This window comes from Diabrotica undecimpunctata, chromosome 11 (genome assembly GCF_040954645.1).
Source record: "Diabrotica undecimpunctata isolate CICGRU chromosome 11, icDiaUnde3, whole genome shotgun sequence".
Classification (NCBI taxonomy): domain Eukaryota; kingdom Metazoa; phylum Arthropoda; class Insecta; order Coleoptera; family Chrysomelidae; genus Diabrotica; species Diabrotica undecimpunctata.
In genome coordinates this window covers 20,714,244-20,738,377 of record NC_092813.1, presented here as the reverse complement: position 1 = coordinate 20,738,377, position 24,134 = coordinate 20,714,244, and the positions used below count along the sequence as shown (strand labels likewise).

Here is a 24,134-nt window from a genome sequence, read left to right as displayed (position 1 = left end):
ATATGTCAATAGTCATTTAGTCTCTTCCTTTTTTTAAGCCTGGTTTTTTTGTACACTGGTATATTATTGACCTGGTTACCTCATCATAACTGTTACCGTTCAATCCCGTATATAGCTTACACTTTTAAGTAGTACTATTCTGAGGTGGATTGATGCTTTTGCTCTCTGTTTTGGTTATGGTTTATTTGTGTCTGGTATGATTTCGTTATCTATCTCCATTCCTTTATGCCTTTGTATTTATCTTTTCTTTGTTTTATTCTTATATTTATATTGATTTCAAAGTCATCTCATCTTTTTTTATATCTCTCTTGGTTTCGTTGTGTTGGCTTTTATAAAGCCAAACTGAAAATTAGAAGCAAACAGAAACAGGGATTTTTAGAGGCAATACGTGATTTTATACATACAAATATTTATTGAAAGGCAAATTACTGAATCTGGATATGGACTCTTTCAAGCACTGATGAAAATCAACTGGAAATATTTAAACGCAATATACTAAGAAACATTTTTAAACCAACTCGTTTTACCGATGGTAGGTGGCGAAGTAAATTAAATCACGAGCTAAAGAGATTGTTGCAGAAAGCGAGATTCGTGAATACACAAAGAATAAAACAAATTGGGTCATGCAGCAAAGAATAAACTAGCTTGGTCATTTATAAAAAATGCCGAACAATCGAGCTGCAATAGTTAAAAGATGAAAATCTTTAGAAAAAAAAACAAAAGGAAGGAGCTGTAAAATATGTATATAAAGCCAGGTACATCCAACAGTGGGGAATGAATGTAGCCGATAGGGCAGAGTATTGATAATAAAACAAGAAGTACATTATATTAGATTTTAATATCTTTATATTTAATTGTATATAAAATAAATATTTATTTGCGTTAAGATAAATATTTTTTACATAGAAAAGACACTCTTTTACATAGCTCTTATTTTATTTAACCTTAAGTTAATATTTGATATCACTGTACTGATTGTTGCTACCCACGACAAAATCGTTGAATAAGCTTTGAAAAACTGCCAACATAAAACAATTCAAACACTTGTGACCAAGTCGTAGAAGAATTCATTGATTATAATATCTTAATGTACATACGCTAATTGGAATATGAATCATAATTAGGCATAGCTATTTACCATATTTCGATTTCGTATCTTTGTCATTCCGTTTGTTTAGTGTGAAATATAACATAGAACACAAATCTTCGACAATCTCATTCCTCTTGGAGCTAGTATTTTAAGGGTAAATATGATTCTCCATAATTATTACTGAGTTTTAACTAATTTTTTATTAATTGCTAATTTTAATAATTTTGAGTTTTGGGTATTTCGTAGAATTCATAATTAGTCCTATTTTTCATAATAAATTATGCTTTCATTCTTCCAATTCTGTTTCTATAATTGATTTTAAGCCCAAGTGACGGTGGCAAAAAATATTGTGTTTTATTATACTGTCTCTATTTACATAACTTTGTATTCTGCTAATTTATTTCTCGTCCAATTTTTCTGGTACATAGTAATACATCATTGAGGTTTCCCTATTCAATTATTATATACTTTTTATTTTTTTTATTTTTAATAACCTTATAAAATGTTTGTGTAATTCTATTTTTAAATTGGCTAGTCCGTAGTAAATTTAATCTTCTACTTTGGTTATCAAATTATCTAATTAGATTTTGTATACATTTTTTACTTTTCTTGCTTTTACTTCTTCAAACCGTTTTGCGTTATTCATTAAGCCACTTTTTTATAGACTATAATCAATTAAAATTATTATTATTATCTACAAAAACGATTGTCCTATGAGACACTGCTTCTTTAATTTTTTCTCTTTGTTTTTAATATTCTTTGATCAATTGTTTCAAGGTTTTCTTTTACCTTTTCTTCTACGTTTTAGAAGTTCTAGCTCATATTTTTTTATTTTTGTTTATGGTCATCTTCCATTTAGATTTGTGTGATCTTATTTTAATCTCTACAGAGCAAGAAATGATTGAATCCTGATCCCGTATTCGGAGTTAAAAGTGATCTAACTCAATAATATCCTATCCAATATTTGGTGATATTCAGGTTCCCTTATTCATTAAGCCACTTCTTATTAATTAATTTCGATTATAATTCATTAAAAATATTTTTAAAAATATTGTCCTATTAGACATTGCTTTTTTTCTCGCTTTTGGTTTTAAGTTTCTGCAATTATCTCTTTCAAGAAGTTTTTTCCACGTAATTTCTTTTACAAGTTCTAGCTTATACTTTTTCTTATTTTGGTTACGGCCATCGTCTATTTAAATTTATGTTATCCCCTTTTAATCCTGTGCTGCATTGTTTTTAAAAGTGACCCCGTTAATACCACATCAATTTGGTTATATCCATTATGTACATTTTTTTTGTTATACAGTTTACAATTTTTGATAAAATTTATTGTATTGCTGATGTCTTCTTTTAGAGTTTCTTTCAAATTGTGTTTTAGTTTTGCTGTCGATCTTGCTGTTGAGTACACTGGACAGTCTATCATTATATGTTGCACTGAAAATGGTGTTTGACAGATGTGGCAAATCGGCTGAGGGTCCTTGGAGATGATGTATCCATGTGTAAATTTTGTATGACCTAGCCGCAGTCTGTTAATAACTACTTGGTCATGTCTTTTAGCTGGGAGCGGTAGTAAAGCAGAAGTAACATCTGGTTTGATACTTTTTAATTTTGCTTCTGTTTGGTTCCATTTTACTTGCCAGGTTTTGTTCATGTAAGTTTTTATTAATGTTTTTTTGTCTGAAATTGGTATGTTTTGCATAATAGGAATTGTCATGTTATTGATAGTTTCTGTTGCTGCTTTATCAGCTGCTTCATTACCCTTTATCCCAACATGGGATGGTACCCATAAAAATGTTATGTTTTTACCACATGTTTGGGCATTGTATAGCATGTCTTTTATTAATGCTAAATTGGCATGAGTAGGATACATCTGCTTGACACCATTTAAGGCACTTAGAGAATCTGATATAATAAGAAAGTTTGTATCAATGCTGGTACATTGGTTCAGTGCGTTGAAGATTGCCTGCAGTTCTCCAGTATATATGCTACACTCCTTGGCTAGACGGGTGACAGAGGTGTTGTCTTCAAAAATAGCTGCAGCAGCTACACCATTACTGCTTTTAGAGGCATCAGTAAAAATTAGTTTGAAATCAGGGTATCTGGAGATGGTAGACCGGAATTGTTGTTGTATTTCAGAAGGATTGTGTGAATGTTTGGGATAGTTAAGTAAGGTAAAATCTACTTTTGGTATTTGAACTTTCCAGGGAGGAGACTGGCATCTGTTTGTAGAAGTGGCTCTCAATTGACGTATATCGAATTCAAATCGATTTATTCGTTCATTGAAAGGTAAGTTTCTAGGGCAATAATTTGAGTACAAATTTGGAGGGTTGCTCCTTATTAGGCTTGTTATAAACGGGTTTTCCTTTGCACTGAGATATTTAGTAGCACAACACATTGAAAAATATTGTCTTCTGAGAGTTAATGGCGGTTCTCCTGCTAGGACTTGAAGGCTGCTAATTGGCGTGGTTCTGAAAGCTCCGAAAACTATGCGTAATGCTGTGGATTGGATGATGTCCAGTTTGTTCATTTGACTTTTAGTAGCAGTTTCGTAGCATATACATCCATAATCTAGTTTGCTTCTAATTAGAGCTTGATATAATCGCAGAAGAATAGTTGTGTCTGCGCCCCATTTGTGATTGGAAAGAACTTTTAGAAGATGTATTCTCTGTTGGCATGATTTAACTAGTTCATCTATGTGCGATGTCCATTTTAGTTGAGAGTCGAATGTCATTCCCAAAAATTTGATTTCGTTGATTGTTATAAGAGTATTTCCGTTAAGTTTTAAATTTAAGTGGTGTTGTGTTTTCCTTTTGTCAAATATTATTACTTTAGTTTTTTCGGTTGCAAATCTCAAGCCTATATCTAAAGACCACCCTTCTAATTTATTTAGTGTATTTTGTAATATTGATGCAGCTGATTTTAGGTTTTTACTTCTCATATATATTACAAGATCATCGGCGTAAAGGTTTGCTTTTACTGGAAGCATAAAATGGTTAGATACGTTGTTAATTGCTATTAAGAATAGCAGGGGGCTTAATACATATCCTTGAGGGACACCATTTTCCAGTGATTTCTTAGTTGACATGACACCGTTTGTTTTAACTTTTATACTTCTGTTCTCCAGGAAGTTTTTGGCGAAGGCTAAGAATTTACCATCTATTTTCCAACTCTTCATTGTTTTTAAGATGTGATATGTCCACGTGGTGTCAAATGCTTTTGTGATGTCAAAGAAAATTGCTATTAATTTTTGTTTATGTATAAAAGCTTCGTGTATTTCAGATTCTAATGCTATAATGTTATCTATTGTAGACCGTTCTGATCGATACCCACTTTGGATGGATGTAAGGAGATTTTTATTTTCTAAGTACCATTTTAATCTTTTGCTTAGAATCTTTTCCATTATTTTGCAGATGCTACAGGTAAGAGATATTGGTCGATACATAGAAGATAAGTTTTTTGGTTTATTGTCTTTTAAAAATGGTATTATAATTGCTTCGCGCCAGAGAGATGAAAATTTATGGGTCGAATAAATTTTGTTAAAGATCTCTACTAAAGTAACCTTCGCGCTTATAGGTAGTTTTTCTATGAAAATTGGTGGTATGTCATCAGGTCCAGGTGAAGTATTTTTGAGGTTATTAAGACTTTCATTTAATTCATCAAGTGTTATGGAAGCGTTTAGTGGATCAGCAGTATCTTCTATATTAATTTTTGATGCTTCTGTTCTTTCTTTGTGTTCTAAGAAATTTGGGTGGTACTGCTGATTGCTTGAATACAACTGATAGTGTTCTACTAAAATTTCTGAGATTTCGTGTTTGTCTGAAGTTGTTAGATCATTTGTAGTGATTGTGTCAATATGGTTAAATGTTTTTGAACCTTTTATTTTCCTTAATTTTTGCCATATATCTCTTATGGGCGTAGACGAGTCAATTGACGACACGTAATTGGTCCAGCTCTCTTTTTTTACTTGTTTTATTAAAAATCTAGATCTGGCCCTTAAAGATCTAAAATTGTTTAAGTTATTAGGTGTGTTAAACTTCTTGTATATATTAAAAGCATGTTTTGTTTGCTTTAAAGCGGATGCGATTTCAGTGTTCCACCAAGGAAGAGGAGCTTTTGTGATATTTTTGGTTTTTCCTATAGAATCTCTGGCTGCGTCTAAAATTATACCATTGAAAGATGATACAGTAGTGTCTATATTATCTGATATAACGAGATTTGGTATACGTATGCTTACTAAGTTCGAGTATTTTTCCCAATCAGCTGACTTTAATTTCCAAGTTTCATATGGTGTTGTACAGGTTTTTTCATCTTTGTCATGAGTAATTATTATCGGAAAATGATCACTGTCGTATAGGTGATCCAATGTATTCCACTGTAAAAATGGAGCTAAAGTTGAATCACTGATAGATAAGTCTATGGAGGAAAAAGTGCCATTATGTGCATTGAATCTAGTAGGTGCTCTTGTGTTTAATAAAACTAGTTTTATGTTATTAATTGCTTCTAATAATATTCGTCCATTTTTATCTGTTCTTTGTGATCCCCATGCGATGTTGTGACAGTTTGTGTCACCCAAAATTAATTTTGGAGATGGAATTTGTTTAATTACATTTTGAAGTTCTAATAGAGTAGTTTCGTCAGGATGTGGTAAATATACGTTGCATATGTTGATTTTAAAATGATGTATTACCGAAACTGCTACTGCTTCCAGATTTGTATTTAACGGAATTTCTTGGGATTGGATGGTCGAATGTACAAAAATTCCGACTCCACCACTGGATATTTGCTGTACTGCTCGATTTTTTGTATAGGGCATATAATTTTTTAGTTTTGCTTGATTGTTGGAAAGCCGAGTTTCTTGAAGACATATTATTAGTGGTGACAGTTCATTGATTAGCATTTTAATGTTTTCAATGTGGCTATAATAGCCATTCAAGTTCCATTGAAGAATGAATAAAATTGGACTATTGAGATAAATCGTAGTCGCTTTCTTCAGTGAGGGAAGATTCATTTGTTGGATTTATTTTCTTTATAATTCTTGTGATATTATTTTTCATGCGTCTATCATTTAATTTTGAGTGAACCATTTTTAATAAGGTGTATAAGCCGTTAAAATCTTCTGTATAGTTTTTAGCTGTGACTTCAGGAAATTTTGATCCTATTGCGTTTATAACGAAGTCGCATAATTCAGAGAAATTTAGCGTATATGAAGGAGATGCTGTCATTAAAATGTTTTTAATTGGTTTTAATGTGGCTTCGACATCTAAAGCCTTTTTCTTTTTTTTTGGGTGCGGATTTTTTTGGAGTTATGAAAGTTTTGTTTAGGTTTTTAGTTTCTGAGATTTCAGGAGAGGTTGAAATTTGCCTTTTTGCTTGATTGGTTGTTTTAGTATTATTGCTGTTGGCTGTAGTTAAAGGTATGCTGTGTACTATAAGCGAATCATTTGTCGTTGGGATATCTGTAGAAATAGGGTTGGAACAGTTGGTTGTATCATCTGAAATATTTGTTGCTGAATTATTCTGATTTACTTCCATGGATTCGAGTTCTGAGGTATAAGGATCTTTAAGTGTTTCTGTACCAGTTGATGTTGATGTGCAGTTTTCGTCTTTGTGGCCAGTAGTATTACATCTAGAGCAATTTAAACCATCTAGGGATAGGAAGATTCTGTAAGGAGTGTTGTCATAGGTTACTAAGATTGTATTTGGAATTGGTTTGGTGATTATCGGAGAGACAAATATTTGCCGCCTAAAGCTTAAGACATGACTATACTCAGACTCGGGCATGCCAACTTTTAAAAACGTTAATTTGGATACTGCAGTTATTTCTAGTTGTTTCAGTTCGTCTTCTAGAATACTGTTCGGAATGCTGGGGCAGATGTTTGATATTACTAGTCTCCTTGCTGGCGTAATAAGTCTTCGAATTTCTATCTCATTGCCTTGGATGACTACTGTTTTATGGTTGTTTAGTAAGGTATCTACTATGCTAGTATTGTTCAAGTAAATACAAACTCTGTTGTTAGCTATTCGTGATGCAAAGATAACATTTTTTGGTGTGAGTAGAGACCCTATGGCTACTATGTATTCATGTATTTTAATACCTTGGATAGCTGACAGAATAATGGCTTGTTCTTTTGAAGGAAAATTGAAGTTGCTTACTGCATTGGAGTATGTCGATGTTGATGATGTAGTAGGTATGCTAATATTTTCAGAATCATCCATTTTTAATTTTTGTTTTCTTCATTTGATGAAATTTTTCTAGAGCCGGTCCTGTATCGGCTAATTAGTTCGACTTGTGGAAGTTGCCAAAAAACCACAAACTGGATTAATTGATGTGTTGTATTGAATTATGGGTTATGTATAATATTTAATAATATTGAATTTGTATTAAATTGGTAATGTACTCACAGTTTATTTTTTGTGTGAAGAAACTTTGTTGTTTAAATACTCTATTTAGCTAACAATATTTTACGTTTCTTGATTATAAACCGCTAAAAAGTTAGTTTTAGTAAGAGCAGATTTTAATCGGCACTTTATCAACTACTATGTACATTTTTGTGTGTGATGGAAGTTCTAAAATTTTTTTTTTTTTTTTATTTTGCTTCAACCACTTAGGGTTATTAGCATAAGAAAAATACAAAAGTGATAAAGACATACATAGGCATATACAAAATATCAAATACATAATAATGTATACAATATATATTTTAATTATTAATGTATTGTATTAAATTTTATTGAAAAGGTTTATAGTTTTCAAGAATTCTATCAAGTCAGCTACGTATTTAGATTCTCCTAAAAGTTCTTTTAATGTTTTTGGAAAGTGATGATATAGTCTTTCCACTGAGTATATTGGACACTCAATCAAAATGTGCTTCACTGTCACTTTACATTCACAAACAAAACAAACTGGTTCCTCTTCTTTCTTCAACAAGTATTCATGTGTAGTAGAAGTGTGTACTAATCTGAGACGTGTTAATAGGACTTGATATTGTCGCTTTGAAGGCCAGAAGTTCCATGGAAGGACGGAAGATTTTATTTCTATCAATTTAGTAGTGCTTCTATTCCATTGGTTTTGCCAAACATCGTGCAATTTTGATTTTAAGTAAGGTTTTAAATCCAAATGCACCGTTAGATTTTCCACTGATGCAGCTGTATTGGTTACTGCGGACCTAGCTAGACTATCTGCCTTTTCGTTACCATCTATTCCAACGTGTGACGGTACCCAGAGGAACTCTACTGTCAAATTGTTTTGGTATATACGGTATAAAATTAACTTAATCTGCTGCAATGTTGGATGAGAGGGATAAATCTGAGAAATTGATGTCAGACAACTAAGTGAATCAGATATTATAAGAGATTTGGGAAGTTTTTGTTCTAGAATATAGGTTAGGGCCTTATTGATGGCAAATAGTTCTGCTGTAAAAATACTTGTCTTAGGAGACAATTTATAGATGGAATAGTCATGGGATGTCACAAAGCATGCTCCTACTCCATTTATGGTCTTAGATGCGTCTGTGTAAATAAAATTGTAATTTTTGTACTGTGTGAGAACCTGGATAAAGTGAGTTTTAAAAAAATTTGGTATCACGTTATTTTTGTTATATGCTGTAAGTTTAAGGTTACAAAGCGGAGAGGGAACAACCCAAGGAAAACATAAATTTATTTCACAGATAGGATAAATGGGAGGTAGTTCAATATTAAAATCGAATAAGTATCTATTAGCTCGTTCATAGAAAGGTACAGGACCCCTATTTCTTTTTCGATAGACCTCCTGGAACCTGTTAGCAACAGCATGATGAAGAGCTGGATTTTTTGGGTTAGATTTTATACTCGAGACATACGATAGAGTTAAGTATTTTCTTCTTAGGTTTAAGGGTGGCTCTCCAGCTTCACAGAGTAGACTGTCCACAGGACTGGTGCAATATGCTCCTAGAGCAAGTCTAACGGCTGAACTCTGAAGAGTATCCAAAGTTTTAAGCAATGCTTGGTTTGCGGTGTTATATACAACTCATCCGTAGTCCAGTTTTGATCTAATTAAAGCTCTATATAAATTTATTAGAGTTGGAAAATCTGCTCCCCAATTTTTATGTGACACAGATTTCATAATGTTTAGTCCAGCTTGGCACGATACTCTTAGCGAGTGCATATGACTTGTCCAACTTAATTTTGAGTCCAGTTGCATTCCTAGGAATTTTATTTCTTTTGTATATTCTATAGGAGAATTGTTTAAAAATAGATTTGGGAGCTTTTGTGGATTTGATTTTCGTGAAAAATGTATAGCTTTTGTTTTTGTGTTGGAAAACTGGAGCCCAATATTGTTAGACCACGATTCTATCGACTTGAGAGCTGCAGAAATATGATTATGAGCCGATAATATGTTTTTATTTCTTGCTAGAATTACCAGATCATCAGCATACAAAAAAGTTTTAATTGTGCGATTGCAGTCCGACACAACATTGTTAATAGCAATTAAAAATAGTGCTACGCTTAGATTCGAGCCCTGTGGAATTTCATTTTTCTGTAATTTAGATTCAGACAAATGGTTATTGATTCGAACTTGGAAATATCGTTGCCGTAGAAAGTTTGAAATAAAAGCAAACATGTTACCGTGAATCTTCCAATTGTGGAGTGTGGTTAAAATATCGTAGCGCCATACTGTATCAAAAGCCTTTTTTACATCAAAGAATATGGCTAAACATTCTTGATTACATATAAATGCTTCATGAATTTCTGATTCCAATGATATTAAGTTATCTAATGTTGATCTATTTTTCCTAAATCCACTTTGTTCGGGTATAATAAGATGTTTATGTTCAATATACCACATGAGTCGATTGGCAATAATCTTTTCTAGCAACTTACACATTGCATTCGTGAGAGAGATTGGTCTATAGGATTCTGCTTCAAATTTAGGTTTACCTGGTTTGTGTATTGGAACTATGATTGATGAGTGCCATATGTGTGGGAATACCTTATTGATCCATATAAAATTGAATAGTTGCAATAATAGTTCTTGGCCTACTAGTGGCAGGTTCTGTAGAAAAAGCACAGGTATATTATCTGGTCCTGGACTAGTATTTCTAACGAAGTTAAGAGTTTCAATAAGTTCAGTCAAGCTTATAGGATTGTTTATTGGTGAAGTGTCATTGATTATTGGTATTCCTTTATTTTCTTCAAATCGTTTTTTATTTAAGAAATCTACTGAATAGTTTTTATCACTAGAAGCGGTACAATATTGATTTGCCATTATTTCAGATATATTGCATTCGGACGTAAATGTCTGATTGTCTTTTATTAAGTACTTTATAGAGTGTTGTGAATTTTTTCCAGATATACTTCTAATCATGTTCCAGATTTGACCAATTGGAGTAGATCTATTGATTTCTGAAACAAACTTTTGCCATGACTCTTGCTTGCTTTTTTTAATAATAAATCTACATTTAGCTCTTATTCTTTTAAATTCTAAATGATTTTCAGTAGTTTTATATCGTTTATATCTATTAAAAGCCGATTTAGATTCCCTTATTGCCTGTTTGCACGCATCGTTCCACCACGGTACAGGTGAATGTTTTGGATGAAAAGCTGTTTTTCCAATGGATTTATTCGCTGCATCAATGATGACTTTATTGAAAAATAATATTTTCTCGTTAATATCTTGTTCTGAGTCTAACATTTCTCTAAGATTCATAGCTGATGAAGAAATCAATGTTGAGAACAGTGTCCAGTCGGCTTTGTTTAAGGACCATTTGGTGATGTGTGTATTGTGCTTATGGTACAACAGATTGTTAACTAAGATGGGAAAGTGATCACTTCCATATAGATCAGGTAAAGTGTCCCACGATAAACTAGGTTGCAAGTTTGGTTCACAAATTGACAAATCAATTGCTAAAAACTCTCCTGTTGCAGCATTATATCGAGTATTCCTGCCGTCATTAAGTAGATTTAAATTAAGATTATTTAGGATATTTTCTATTTTTCTTCCCATTTTTGTCAATTTTTTTGAGCCCCATAATGAATTATGTGCATTAAAATCTCCCAGTATAATTCGAGGTGTAGGAATCTGACATAAAAGATTAGAAATATCTGCTATACTTGGATCAGAATTAGGTGCGATGTAAAGACTGCAGATGTTAACTTTTAGTAGACCTACTAAGCACACCGCTACAGCCTCTAGATTTGTTATTAGAGGAATACTGCAATATTCATAGGAATTCTCGATACAAATTGAAACTCCACCACTGGCATGTTCTTGATTTTGCCTAATTTTAGATACGCTTGTATAATTTCTCAAATTATGAATTTTGTTATTTTTAAAATGAGTTTCTTGTAGACAAATTATAGAAGGTGAATTTTGAGCAATTATTAATTGTAACATTTCTAAACGGGTATAATACCCGTTCAAATTCCACTGTAAAATAGACTTGAACGTGAGCTTATGTAGAAGGTTCTATGGAGGAGTCGCTATCGAGCTGAGGTTTTAGTTGTCGAGTAATTGAATTAATTATTTTAGTACATCGCGATTTCATTTTTTTTTATATAATGTGAGGATAGATCTCTTTTAACAGATTAAGTAAGCCTAATGTGTCTTCTGTATAAGTTTTAGATAGACTCAATTTATCTGGAGATCTTAAAGCATTTTCAAAAAAATCAGTTAGTTGTTCAAAATTTAATATCGGTGTTATAAGTTTATTTCATTAAAGTAAATTTCATCAAGGCTGCGCTTAGCTGTGTTTACTTCTTTACTAGGTGTATTAGTTATTTCAAGTGTATCAGTTGTATCTATTGATATGCTATTGATAGGGCATGCTAATGTTGAAGAAGAGTTTGGGATTGATGTATGAGGTTGTGAAACATTAGGTGTTGTTGATAATTGGGTAGTGGTTATATTTGTATCTGTGCATGTAGTTTGAGAACTTGGGAGTGATGTTGAGGGTGATATTTGGGATGCAGTTAATATTGGTGTAGTTAATGAAAAAGGTATAGTCGAGGATTGTAAGGAAAAGGAATTCGCTGAAGAGGCTGATGTGGTCGGGACGTCATGTGGAAGAGTATTAACTACTGTATTTATAGTAGTAGTTGGCACTGTTGTTGTTAAGTTTTGATTTGGATTTGTACAGGATGGACAATTTGCTACAAAATGGTCAGATTGTTTACAATAGTAACACATCTGTTTTTCTAAAGATAAGAAAATACGATAGGATGTTTGTTCGTGGTTTATGACAATTGAGGGAGGAATTAATGTAGCTTCTAAAGGAGAGATAAATGTATGTCTTCGAAAGCTCAGTATATGTCTATATTCTGGGTTTGTTGTACCTATTCGTAAAAAATTAATTGGAGTTAATAAATTGAGGCCTAACTTTTTAAGTTCAGATTCTATGAAAGTGTGAGGAATACTAGGGCAAACATTAGAGATTAGTAATCTTTCATTTGGTGTAATTAAGCGTCGAGCATAAATTATTTGTTGATTGATGGTTATTCTTCCGTTGTCAGCATTCATGACAGTTTCTACTAATTCTTCACTAGCTAGGTAAATACAAATACGGTGATTTGAAATTCGTGATGAAAAAATAATATATCTTGGTTCTATAATTTTTCCCAGTGCAAGTAGATATTCCTCAAGTTTGGCGTTTTCCAGAGCATTATATAAAATAGCTTGTTTCTTGGATGGGAATTTTGGAGTTGAATTAATTAACGCTGCAGAATATGAAGAAGTTTTATGTGATGTCAATAACATTTGGGGCCTCGACGGCCCTGGACTATTAACATCATCCATTTTCGTTTTTTAATAACATCAGGTAATATAAACAATATGAACTTGTTTTGAAGTAAGTATCTCATTAGATTAAAATTACTTACAGATTTTCTACAATAAGTTCACTAATTTTTATTTATAATAACACAACACTTTAATTATTAAGTGGATATAAATAAAAGCACAAAAACTAGGTGCGATTAGACTGGTAATTAAATACGTCCAACCTCGCCAAAGGTTCAAATCGTTCTCTTCTAAAATTTTATTTTACGTCTGATGGAAAAATGATTAATATTTCTCCATTTTTGGTAGTTATTTTGTATTAGCTGTATTTTTATATTGTCGATTGGCCACAATAGACACCTAATGTCGACTAAAAGGTTGGTTAAACGTCTACTTATATTGAACCTAATCTAACTTACTGTCTGTTTGTATAATTTTCCAGATTTCTTCTTTATTTTAAACCCTTTAAAACTACTGTTGGATAAAATTTGAAAGTATTTCCACCATTGCGTTATAAAGAATGATTATTTTTTATCCTCATCTTTATTGTTAGTTAAATGGTCACATTTAACTTAAGCTTTTATTTTATAAGTTTAAACAGCTTTTGCTATAGTTTTAAAATGGAAAAATATTTTTTTCTAACTTTTCACTTGTGTATTTTACTTTATTTGTTGCTTTGTTCAAATATTGATTTTATTTCGATGCAATTATTTGCCTATATTTAAAAATTTACTTTTCTCAGTTTTATGTATTTTCAAAGTGTTTCCTACCAAAAATTGTTATGACAGAAAGACGACGTCTTTCCGCTTCTCTTGTTGAAAAATTTAAAGCAGTGGAGTAGAAAAGCAACAACAAAACTTTTTAGAACTGCTTCAGAGTAAATGGTAAACTAAGCCATGATGATCGCCAATGTCCCTAAAGGATGAGGCACACAAAGAAGAAGATATTTTAACACTTTAAATCTTTCTAGCAGCTAATTATAAAAATCGGCTTTCAGCATTTCAAAGTATATTTTATTGCCGCCCATCTAATCGATAACTGACCGATAACAGTTATTTTTATATTTAAATTAAATTTATATATAAAATAAATATTAGCCAAGATTCTCTTACTTAAATATTTTTGTCAGTCAGTTTTTATGAGGTTGCATTATTTATTAGTTGCTTTATGCGTCAGTTGGAGCAAAAGAAATTCCGTTGAATTTTTCTTCTTATGCCAAGAATTTAGCTACATAAATAGAGGTCAAATACGTTTAAGCTATCTTGTACTAGGTACTCAATTAAAACTCGTATTTCTGATCGAGTTTATTTGTGTGCCTAATAGAAAGTAGTTGATGTAGCTTCAAAAAAATGATTGGTAACATCAATCTATTTAAGAAAAGACCCATAGCCGACCCGCAGCGAGGATAAAGGTTAAGGTGGAACCACTTTCGGGCTTTGTTCCATAAGGCAGTTAGGACAAACTCGTATAACTGATCGAGTTTGTTTTATATGTCTCGTGGAAAGCAGTTCACATTGACATAAACATAAGACAAAATAATCAATAATTGTATTTGTACATTTTTACCAACTTCAGCTACGGTGTTGCGTCACATAATATATCCTTTTGCCAGCCAATTCTTCGAATTAAATTACAGTATTTATTGGTTCCTTGGCACAACAGAAAAAAAAATGACCATTACATTTATTGGTCTTCTTTGGAGTATCTTAACACTATACGTTTTTTTACCATTTTCACCTACCGTTCCGTCACCCAAATATCACTTTCATTTTTCTCTAGTTTGTCGGGAAAAATACTGCCGTGAATAGAAATCGAACCATTCTCGAGCAGCGTTTTATGAGGGAGCCAATTTAAATTCGTATATCTGATCTAGTGCCTTGTAGAAAGCAGTTTAAATAAGGCAAAAATAATTATTAATTTTAAATTTTAGATATATATTTTGAAGTTTGGTTGGGATTTTTGTTAAACATAAATATGTGAGATATCTCGTAGTGTTATTATATTTGGATAGTATTACCACGGTAGCGGGTAGATACTCATCTATGATCCCGATAGGTGACACATCTACTTTACTATCCATTTATATACTTTACTTTTTACAAGGATCCACTACTGCCTACGCGAGCCTTGGTTTATCTCCTAATACCATACAGGGGAAACCATTGTCCTAATTTCAGTTCATATTAAACCCATTTTTCCTCCCAGTATTCTGGATAGATTTACCGATAACGACCCTAAACTGAATATGGAAATGAATTTGATTAACGAACAGGGACTGTGGTCTTCCGAAAAATAGGGGTTAAGCCGACAGACCTGGGACGCGACACTCAAAAAAAAATCATTTCCCAAAAAAAAGTGCAACGTGGAATATACAAGAAATCGCAACGAAACAAAATAAAATACTCCTGTATAACGAAAGACTAGGCACAGTGTTAAGAGAACAAAAAAAAAGATCAAGAAAAAGTAATTAGTGGATAGCCAATATATTTAAGTTTTTTTGTAAATTAATTCTTTTTTTTAATAAATTTTTGTTTTTCGATTTGAAAAATTGTTTTGGAGACAGAAATCTTATTACAATTTTTCATATAGATGATTTCAATAGATTTTTCATGCCTTGTAAAAAATAGTTTACATAACGCAAATCACTGATTAACTGTAATCGTAGCTTCAATTGTTAATTTGTGGATAACATCCTATAAGACTGTTTCCTATTGGTAAACAAATATTATGTTTATACAATGTGCAGCCATGGCTTTCTGACCTATAAATATAATATGGAACTTCTGGATAACAGATTCTATTGTGTTACACTCTTTTGACATGGTGTTTAATTCTATCGCCAATATATTAACAAACATTATATTCATATTAAGACATTCCGAATAAGATTATATGGTTTTACCTATTTCAGCTACTGTTGAGGCACGTCTTATGTTGTGTGCACGAGTATTTTTGCCAGACAATTCTCTACTAATTGGAATATTGGGTTTATACATGTACCAAGAAAGAACAAAACTTTAATAAACTTGCGATGGCTTAACTTGCAGAGCGGCTAACTCCGTTTTTTAAAACTTTACAGGAACACAAAAAAACTTCTTAAAAAAATTAATACTTATAATATCAATATTCCAAAAATCTATTTGTTGTCTATTTATTTTGCACTTTGAAGTTACTAAAAAGCATAAACAAATATTTTGATTAAATAACAATTATTTAAATTTTTGGAGTTACCCTGTTTGTAATTAAAAGAAAATAATAAATAATCGGAGTTGCCCATTTTTTTCTGCATTGTATTATGGAACCTCTATAGGAAAATAAAATCAATCTGTAAGTATATTTTTTTTATAATCAAGTATTTTCTTTTTATTATACCATAGAGTATTTTATTTATCAGTCTTCATGTGGCACATTGTCGTAGTAGTCCCTGAAGTCCACCGGCAAGGTACTTTTTAGTTGTTGTAAGTCTTTGAATTTACGACTACTTATTTTAAGCCGATTTTTATGAAGATTCGGTAAGCTTTCAATAGGTTTAACTGAGACCCTTTTATCACATCGTTGTGGCAGTAACTGCCATTCATCTTTAAACCGTAACTTAAAGTACAGGTTCCCTTGTTTATATTGTAGGGCACAAATATCTGTGACCTAAAAACAAAACATTAATAATTTAACAATTTTTTCGTCTTCTGTGTCTGTAGAAGACCAAACAAAATTAACATTAAAAGTACCTTGGCATCTCCTATGGCTTTTCCTGGTCTTATTGACTTATAAAACTGTAAACTTGCGAAGGATTTAAAAAATTCATGGGTTAGGTAAAATACGTTGTAAGGTTTAGGATGTTTGCGAGCTTCAACACAAACTTGTGCATATTCAGCTGATACATGAATTATTTTGTTTTTCAGTTTCCTCTCTATGGTGGCATGCATTGAGTCCGCTTCCATCTGGGTATGGCCTACCTCTAGATACTTTTACTGAATTGTGACATTGTTTAATGTTGCCACGTTTAGTAATGCATTTTCCAATATTACGTTTCTATTTTGTGCTGTACATCCATCACTGTACAATATAATTTTAGTATCCTGTCCAGATTCTCTGTGGATACTCGGCAAAAGTTTCTCCGTGATAAACTTGGCAATTATGGTAGCGTAATTGTCAGAGGATAACCCACCTTCGGTCTCGTTCCAGAGATAACAAAATCCGTCTTTATTTTTTATATTAAATATACAAAAATTGTGCGTGCATATCTTAGTTTTATAATATAGAGATGACACATTAGATTTGGGTGCCAATAACACAGCTTGCGTGTCCATTGTGAATACAAATTCTTCTGTATTTTTATCCTGTTCTTTTTCAAGTCTAGCTTCATTCTTTCTTTCTATGTGCTCCTTGTATTCTGTGTCAGGTATATTTCCGAGTTTGTGAGAGAGGCACTTTTCACATTCATCTTTTTTTGGCTTAAACAGTAATATATTTTCAATTTGTAAAGTGTTGCTAAATTTAGCAATTGAAACACGTTTGGTATTCCTTGGCGTGCACCAGTCTAATGTGTAGAAATTGTACAAGGCTTTTTTTGATGTCCATTCTGGCAACAAATAAAGCTTGGTCAAACTTTTGCGGCAATAATGGGATTCCATTTTTGGAATATTGTTCAAAAAATCTTTAAGTGATTTCACTTCTACTTCGTAGGGATTTTTTGTTGCGTGTTGATTTGTTTTATGAGAAATATTCTCTTTGCCTTTTTTCCAGTTCCAGATAGTCATTTTGGTAAGACACAAAGTGTTTTGAAACATCGTTTTACAAACTCTCGCGCGGCATTCGTTAGTCAAGTTTAAGTTAAATACCATTGTGCGTTTTCTTCTTGTTAATAATGGCTCTTTTCTGTCTCTTGGACGTTTTGTGGGTATCTCTTGCACAAGACCATTCACGAAAACCTTTTTTTCCCCCCAAGTCATTCTCCAAAACAACTCAAATATAGTTTTCCTTTCTTCTTCTGAAACTTCGCTACATTTTAAAGCACTTTTGTTAGTTGTCCTACATTTGCATCGAGGTTTAAGAACTCGTTTATTTTTTTGTGTTTTTTTATGATAAATCGTAAAAAATGAACAACAACTTTAATTTATAGACTACAGGACTCTAAAATCACAGAATTGGTATATTGGGTAACTCCTAAATTCACATAGTAAATAGTTACGTTAAAAATGGACAACTCCATCATCACATTTTTTGTTATAACTAGGATATTGCCCACAAAAAGTTATATTATTTGATTAAAACTACTTACCGCCACTCTTATACACTGTATCGTTATCAAATCAACTTTATTTTATCTGGTATTATAATTCACAGTTTTCTAAAAAAGACCGCGCACTTAAAACGTGGCACTTGTTACTCACCGTCAAATACAAATAAACTGGGGGTTGACCTTGGAGTTAGCCACATTTCGGTGTTGTTATATTAGTGTTAGAAGTTGACCGTTTTACGTGTTCACCGTTTTCTCCGTTATTTTAAAAGCTAGGGAGATATTTTATTGATCATAATGTGAGCGACAACTAGACGCAGTCGACAACGCCAAAACCTGTATTTCGGTAAAAAATTGAGTTAGCCGCTTTGCAAGTTAAGCCATCGTTATATTGATCTTAGTTGACTATAAATATGGGAAGATGGATAGAGATATAACCAATTTAGAGCTGTGTTCGATGGAGGAGTCAAATAATACATGTACATCTGATCGTATGTTAGTTTGATTCCTTTATAGAAAATATAATGCAAAAAAATGAATAACTATAATTGTAGCACTAACTGTAAAATTGTGAGTATTATTTGTAAACTATTGCAAGCTTTTTCTAGATATTTCTCTATATATTTATTAACCAATCCAGAACAGTACTTTTGAAGTAAATTTATTTTGTTTTTTACAATTGTGAGCTCCCGGTTCAATTTATTTCATAATTATAATTCTAGCAATAATTGTTATAATTGTTTTGTATTAATTGTTTTAATTCGTAAGCTATTTTAAACTTTTTATAAATATTTGTAGTACTGTCGCCAATATATTTAATAACCGATCCAAAACAGTACTTTGGATCTAAATATATTATTCTTTTTTATCAGTTTGGGTTACGAAATTATTTCTATTACTTATTTCTTTTATCTTTAAATTTTTTTCTTTGACTTAAAAACTTGTTTTGGGGACAGAGATCCACTTACAATTTCGAATCGTTTTTTATAAGGAAAGTACTCCAAATTCCAGTAGATTTTGCATCCCTTTGCAAGTTAAGTAAATTATATGTTTGTAGGGTGTTCAGCCACAGTTGTGTTTTAATTACATAATATAAATATAATATCGAATCAAACTTCTGTTCGATTGTGCTATAAAATTTTAAAATATGTGTTTTAATTCGTAATAATTATTATACGGTATTTGCATATTTCAGTTTATTGAGACACCTAAATCTCGTTGTCAGATAATTCTCGGAAACCAATTAGAATATTTGGTTTATTTATGCAACACGATAGAAGAAGCCGTTGTAACGATCTTCTTTGACTCGAAATATGGGAACATGGATAGGTATGGAACCAACTTAGGACTGTGTTCTATGAATAGGCCAATCCCAATATGTATATCTAATCGTGTTTGGTTTGTTTTCTTTGTAGAAGAAACGTAGCTTTAATAGTTAATTTGTGGACAAGATATTCCGAAACTGTTTCCTATTTAATATATTTATAAAACATATTCTATAAACGTTTCTATTGTGTTATATACTTTTAACAAACATATGTTGTTTTATGGCCAATCTTTGAACTAACATTATATTCATATGATAACATAATAACTAATAATATGACATGGTTTTACCTATTTCAGCTACTGTTGAAATACCTAAATCCCTTTGCCAGGCCATTCTCGGGAAATAATTGGAATATTTGGTTTATTTATGCATCATGAAAGAAAAACCCTGATCTCCTTTGACTAGGAATATCTGAAAATGGATAAGGATGGAACCAATTTAGAGCTGTGTTCTATGGAGAAGTCAATCCAAACATTTATATCTGATGATCTTTGGTTTAATTTCTTCTTAAAAAGTAGTTCACATATATATCACCCAATAAATAGTAGTTATAATTGTATCAATAGTTTATAAATTTATTGTGAGTATTATTTGTAACCTTTTTAATTAAATTTAAATGTTTGTATTTTGAGAACGATTTCCGAAGTAGAAATTGAAACGTTAATAAACGTACTTTAACTTTTAATTGTGGCTTATTCCCATTTAAATAGTAAATCATTTTTAATTTAAACTTCTTATAGATATGTGTTGTATTATCGCCAGTATATTTAATACAAAGAGTACTTTTGAAGTAAATTTATGATTCTCTTTTTACCAAAGTGAGTTACCCTTCCGTTTTCCTATCAATCAATCAATCAATTCTCGAAATTAGTTTTTAGAATGTGTTGCTTCCTTAGTGCAAAATTTGAAGTAACGTACAATTGGTTTATTTTTTTTTTCTTTGAGCTGAAAAATTTTATTAGGGGTCGAAAACACCACTTTTGAAGAAAACATATTATTCTATTTTAATTAATTTTAGGCTACTGACGTTTTTCTATTAATTATTTCTTGAGATCAGTTTTCACAATGTTCTGGTTCTTTGTGCAGCATTAAAGCTAAAGAAAAGTTTGTTGGATTTTTTTTGACTTAGGAAATTGTGTTGGCGATAGAAATTCTACTCCAATTTCGAATTCTCTTTTATATTCTAAGCAGTCTGATCTCGCATATCTAAGCCAGTTACTTTTGCAAGCCTTGTAAAAATCACTTTGTAACCCAAATCAAGGATTATTTGTCATTGCAGCATACATAGTTTTTTTGTGGACGACATATTCTGAAACTGTTTTGTATTGGCACGTGAAAGTTAAACTCTATGTTTATGCGGTATTCGGTTACAATTGTCGATTAATCACTTTTAAATTTAATGTCATACCAAACTTCTGGATAACCGTTTCTAGTGTGTAATATACTTTTAACATACATCTTTTATTTTATGGCCAATCTATCAACTAATATTATATTCATATTACAACATAATAACTAATAAAATGATATGATTTTATCTATTTCAGCTACTGCTGATATACCTAAATCTCTTTGCCAGGCAATTCTTGAGAACCCATTGGATTATTTGGTTTATTTTGCACCACTAAAGTAAAAACCGTTGTATTGATCCGTTTTGACTAGGAATATATGAAAATGGATAGAGATAAAACCAATATAGAGCTGTATTCTATAAAGAAGTCACTCCAAAAATGTATATTTGATTTGATTTTAGTATACATAATGCAAACCCAATGAATAACTATAATTGTATCACTAGTTTATAAATTGTGAGTATCATTTGTAACTTACTTTAAACTTCTTATAGATATGTGTAGTATTGTCGCCAATATAGTTATTAGCTGCTCTAATAATTAATTATTTTATACTAATTATAATTATAATTAGTTTTTAGAAGATGTTGCTTTCTTGGTGCAAAATTTGAAGTAACGAACAATTAGTTAAATTTTTTTCTTTGAGCTGGAAAATTATGTTAGGAGTTTAATATCGAATCGAACTTCTGGATAATCGTTTTTATTGTTAAAAAATTTTAACATGCGTGTTTAATTTTATCGTCAATCTATTAACTAGCAGTATATTTATACTATAACATAATAACTAATAATATTCTGTGGTTTTACCTATTTTAGTTCAGTTTAAGTTAATCTGTGCCAGACAATTCTCGGAAACTAATTGAAATATTTGGTTTACTTGTGCACCACGAAAGGATCTACAAACAATGAATAATTATAATTGTAGCACCAAATGATAAATTATGAGTAGGTATTATTTGTGGCCTTATTCAAACTTCTTATAAATATTTGAAGTATTGTCACCAAATGTTATTAACCTATCCAAAATAGTATGGATTAAAATGATTTTCTTTAAACAATGTGAGCTATCATTGCATTAGCTACTTTCTTTTATTAGTCAATTTTCGAAATCAGTTTTCAGAATGTGCAAAATTTTAAGTAAAGAACATTTCGTTAAATTATTTTTTTGTTTTCTTAGTCTATTTGGGTGTATTATTAACCGCAAACAGATTTTTTCTTATATTTACCTACCGTGCTTCAGTTCAATTTTGTTGTCGGGTCAATTCTTTGAATAAATTTGCCGCATCCCTTGGTTTGTTTCTGTAACGTTTTTATTTATGTATTTTAAAAACAGAAACTAGGAAATACTTTTACCGATAGAAGTCGAACTACTGTTGAATTCGTTTATTTATTTAATAGTTATTCATTAAGTTGTCTCGTAGAAATCAATTTAAATAAGGCAAAAATAATCAATATTTTTAAAGTTTTTAATCAACATTTCAAAAATATCTTTATTACTGTCTTAAATCTGTTTTATAACCTCTCCATATCACTATTTTTAAGTCATGATTATTATTTCATTGTTATCAAGTTTATTCAATTAATCACTTATTAATAGAAACAATCCTGATCTGTGTTAGTTACAACTCTGTTCTGGGTAGATATTAAAATTTTTGAGAAATTGAGATAACCACTGAATTGTCGGTATACTTAAACTCTGCAAGTGCAGAGCTCGAATCAACTTTTATTCGAACTGTTTTCTATTAGGTACCAAATTTAAACTCATGTATCTGATTAAATTTATTTGGTCAGTAGAAAACAGTTTCCACGCCGCAGAATCAATGACTAATTGTAATGGTACAAGTAAGTGTTAAGTTCTGGATAATGAATAAAGTATATATTAAAGAAGTTATTTAAGTCTTATAATTGGTATCTATAATATTATCCATCCATATCTTTTCGTAAACTTATTATTTTTTAGCTATGGTTTGGTCACCCAAATTCTTCCTATTAGTCAATTCTCGCAATTAGTTTGCAGCATTTGTTAACCAGGTTTCTTTGTGCACCAGAAGAAAATAAAAATCCATTAAACTTTTCTCATTTGACTATAGAGCGTTTCACGTTAAGAAAATAACATTGCGGAGATAGGGCCATGTATTTCTTATGGACGATAGAAGCGCGACGATGCCACGATGAACACAAACACGAGTCAGGGCTGTATAATTTGTATTTTAGTTTCCACAGACATGAATTAAATTATTGTTTTTTAACGTAATTGGCCAAAAGTGCCCATTCGAAACAAGAGATGAAAAGTAGGGAAAATGATTTTAATTAAATAAATAGTATTTACAAAAGATAATTTTATTTTATCTTATTTTAATTATAGTAACGACAGTTTATTTGTTTTTCGGTAAGAATACCATATACCATGAATCATAGAAATCAGTAGAAAATACCTATTGCTTAGTTAAATCATGCACTTTGTCGGCTATTAAAGATTTTAAAGCAATAAACGAACCGCTTGGAACGCATATATCTAATTACTAATTGCAACTTAAAATAATACGGTGTGCGTATGTCAGCGATTTTATGTCGTTCTCTGAGACTAAATAATGATAATAAGGCTTTGTGGTTCTTCAGTTGTTATTCTGACTTTACAGTTAAATGTTACACTTTGTCGGCTATTAAATATTTAAAAGCAAATAAACGGACCGCTTGGAACGCATATATCTAATTACTAATTGCAACTTAAAATAATAAGGTGTGTGTATGTCAGCGATTTTATGTCGTTCTCTGAGACTAAATAATAATAATAAGGCTTTGTGGTTCTTCAGTTTTTATTCTGACTTTACAGATAAATGTTAATTGAAAATGGAAATTCAAAAATTAAGCCAAGGGAATATCTTGGACATCCGTGCAAAACGAATTGTTTTAAATGTATTTAATTATCATCTAAACTTAAGAAGTGGTGAAAGTGTTAGAAGTTTAACCCATAAAGTAAGTGCTATGACAGGAGTAAGTTTTAGTACTATTTTTTAAATCCGCAAAGAAGATGCGGAAGGAGGACTAATGCCCATAAAAAAAAACAAGAAAACGTACCAAAAGTAGAGTGAACAACAGAAAGTTCACTTACGATGCAGTAGTTCATACGCGACTACGTGCCATCGTGCATAGTTTTTTCTTTAAAAATTTACCGCCGACATTGAACAAAGTTTTTGCACTGGTTAAAAGAGACAAAGATTTAGCAAACATGTCACGCACAACAATGTGGAGAATACTCCATGAAATGAACTTTGTTTTTTGCAAACGAGGAGTAAAGTCAAGCATGATTGAACGGCCCGATATTCTAAAATGGAGGCGTCAGTATTTGCGTGAAATAAAAAAATTTCGTTCTC

The 24,134-nt window shown here is 31.4% G+C and overlaps 1 long non-coding RNA gene across 3 annotated transcripts; it reads left to right on the top strand.

Moving 5' to 3' along the window:
* The first annotated feature begins 1,179 nt into the window (after positions 1-1,179).
* LOC140452891 (uncharacterized) lies at positions 1,180-21,030 on the top strand. Of its 3 annotated transcripts, none has more exons than XR_011952234.1 (3): positions 1,180-1,244; positions 19,705-19,988; positions 20,956-21,030. It is a non-coding gene; the product is annotated as an uncharacterized lncRNA (long non-coding RNA). The 3 variants fall into 3 exon arrangements; XR_011952235.1 differs by lacking the exon at positions 1,180-1,244 and adding an exon at positions 4,209-4,509; XR_011952233.1 differs by lacking the exon at positions 1,180-1,244 and adding an exon at positions 18,607-18,648.
* The last annotated feature ends 3,104 nt before the right edge of the window (positions 21,031-24,134 follow it).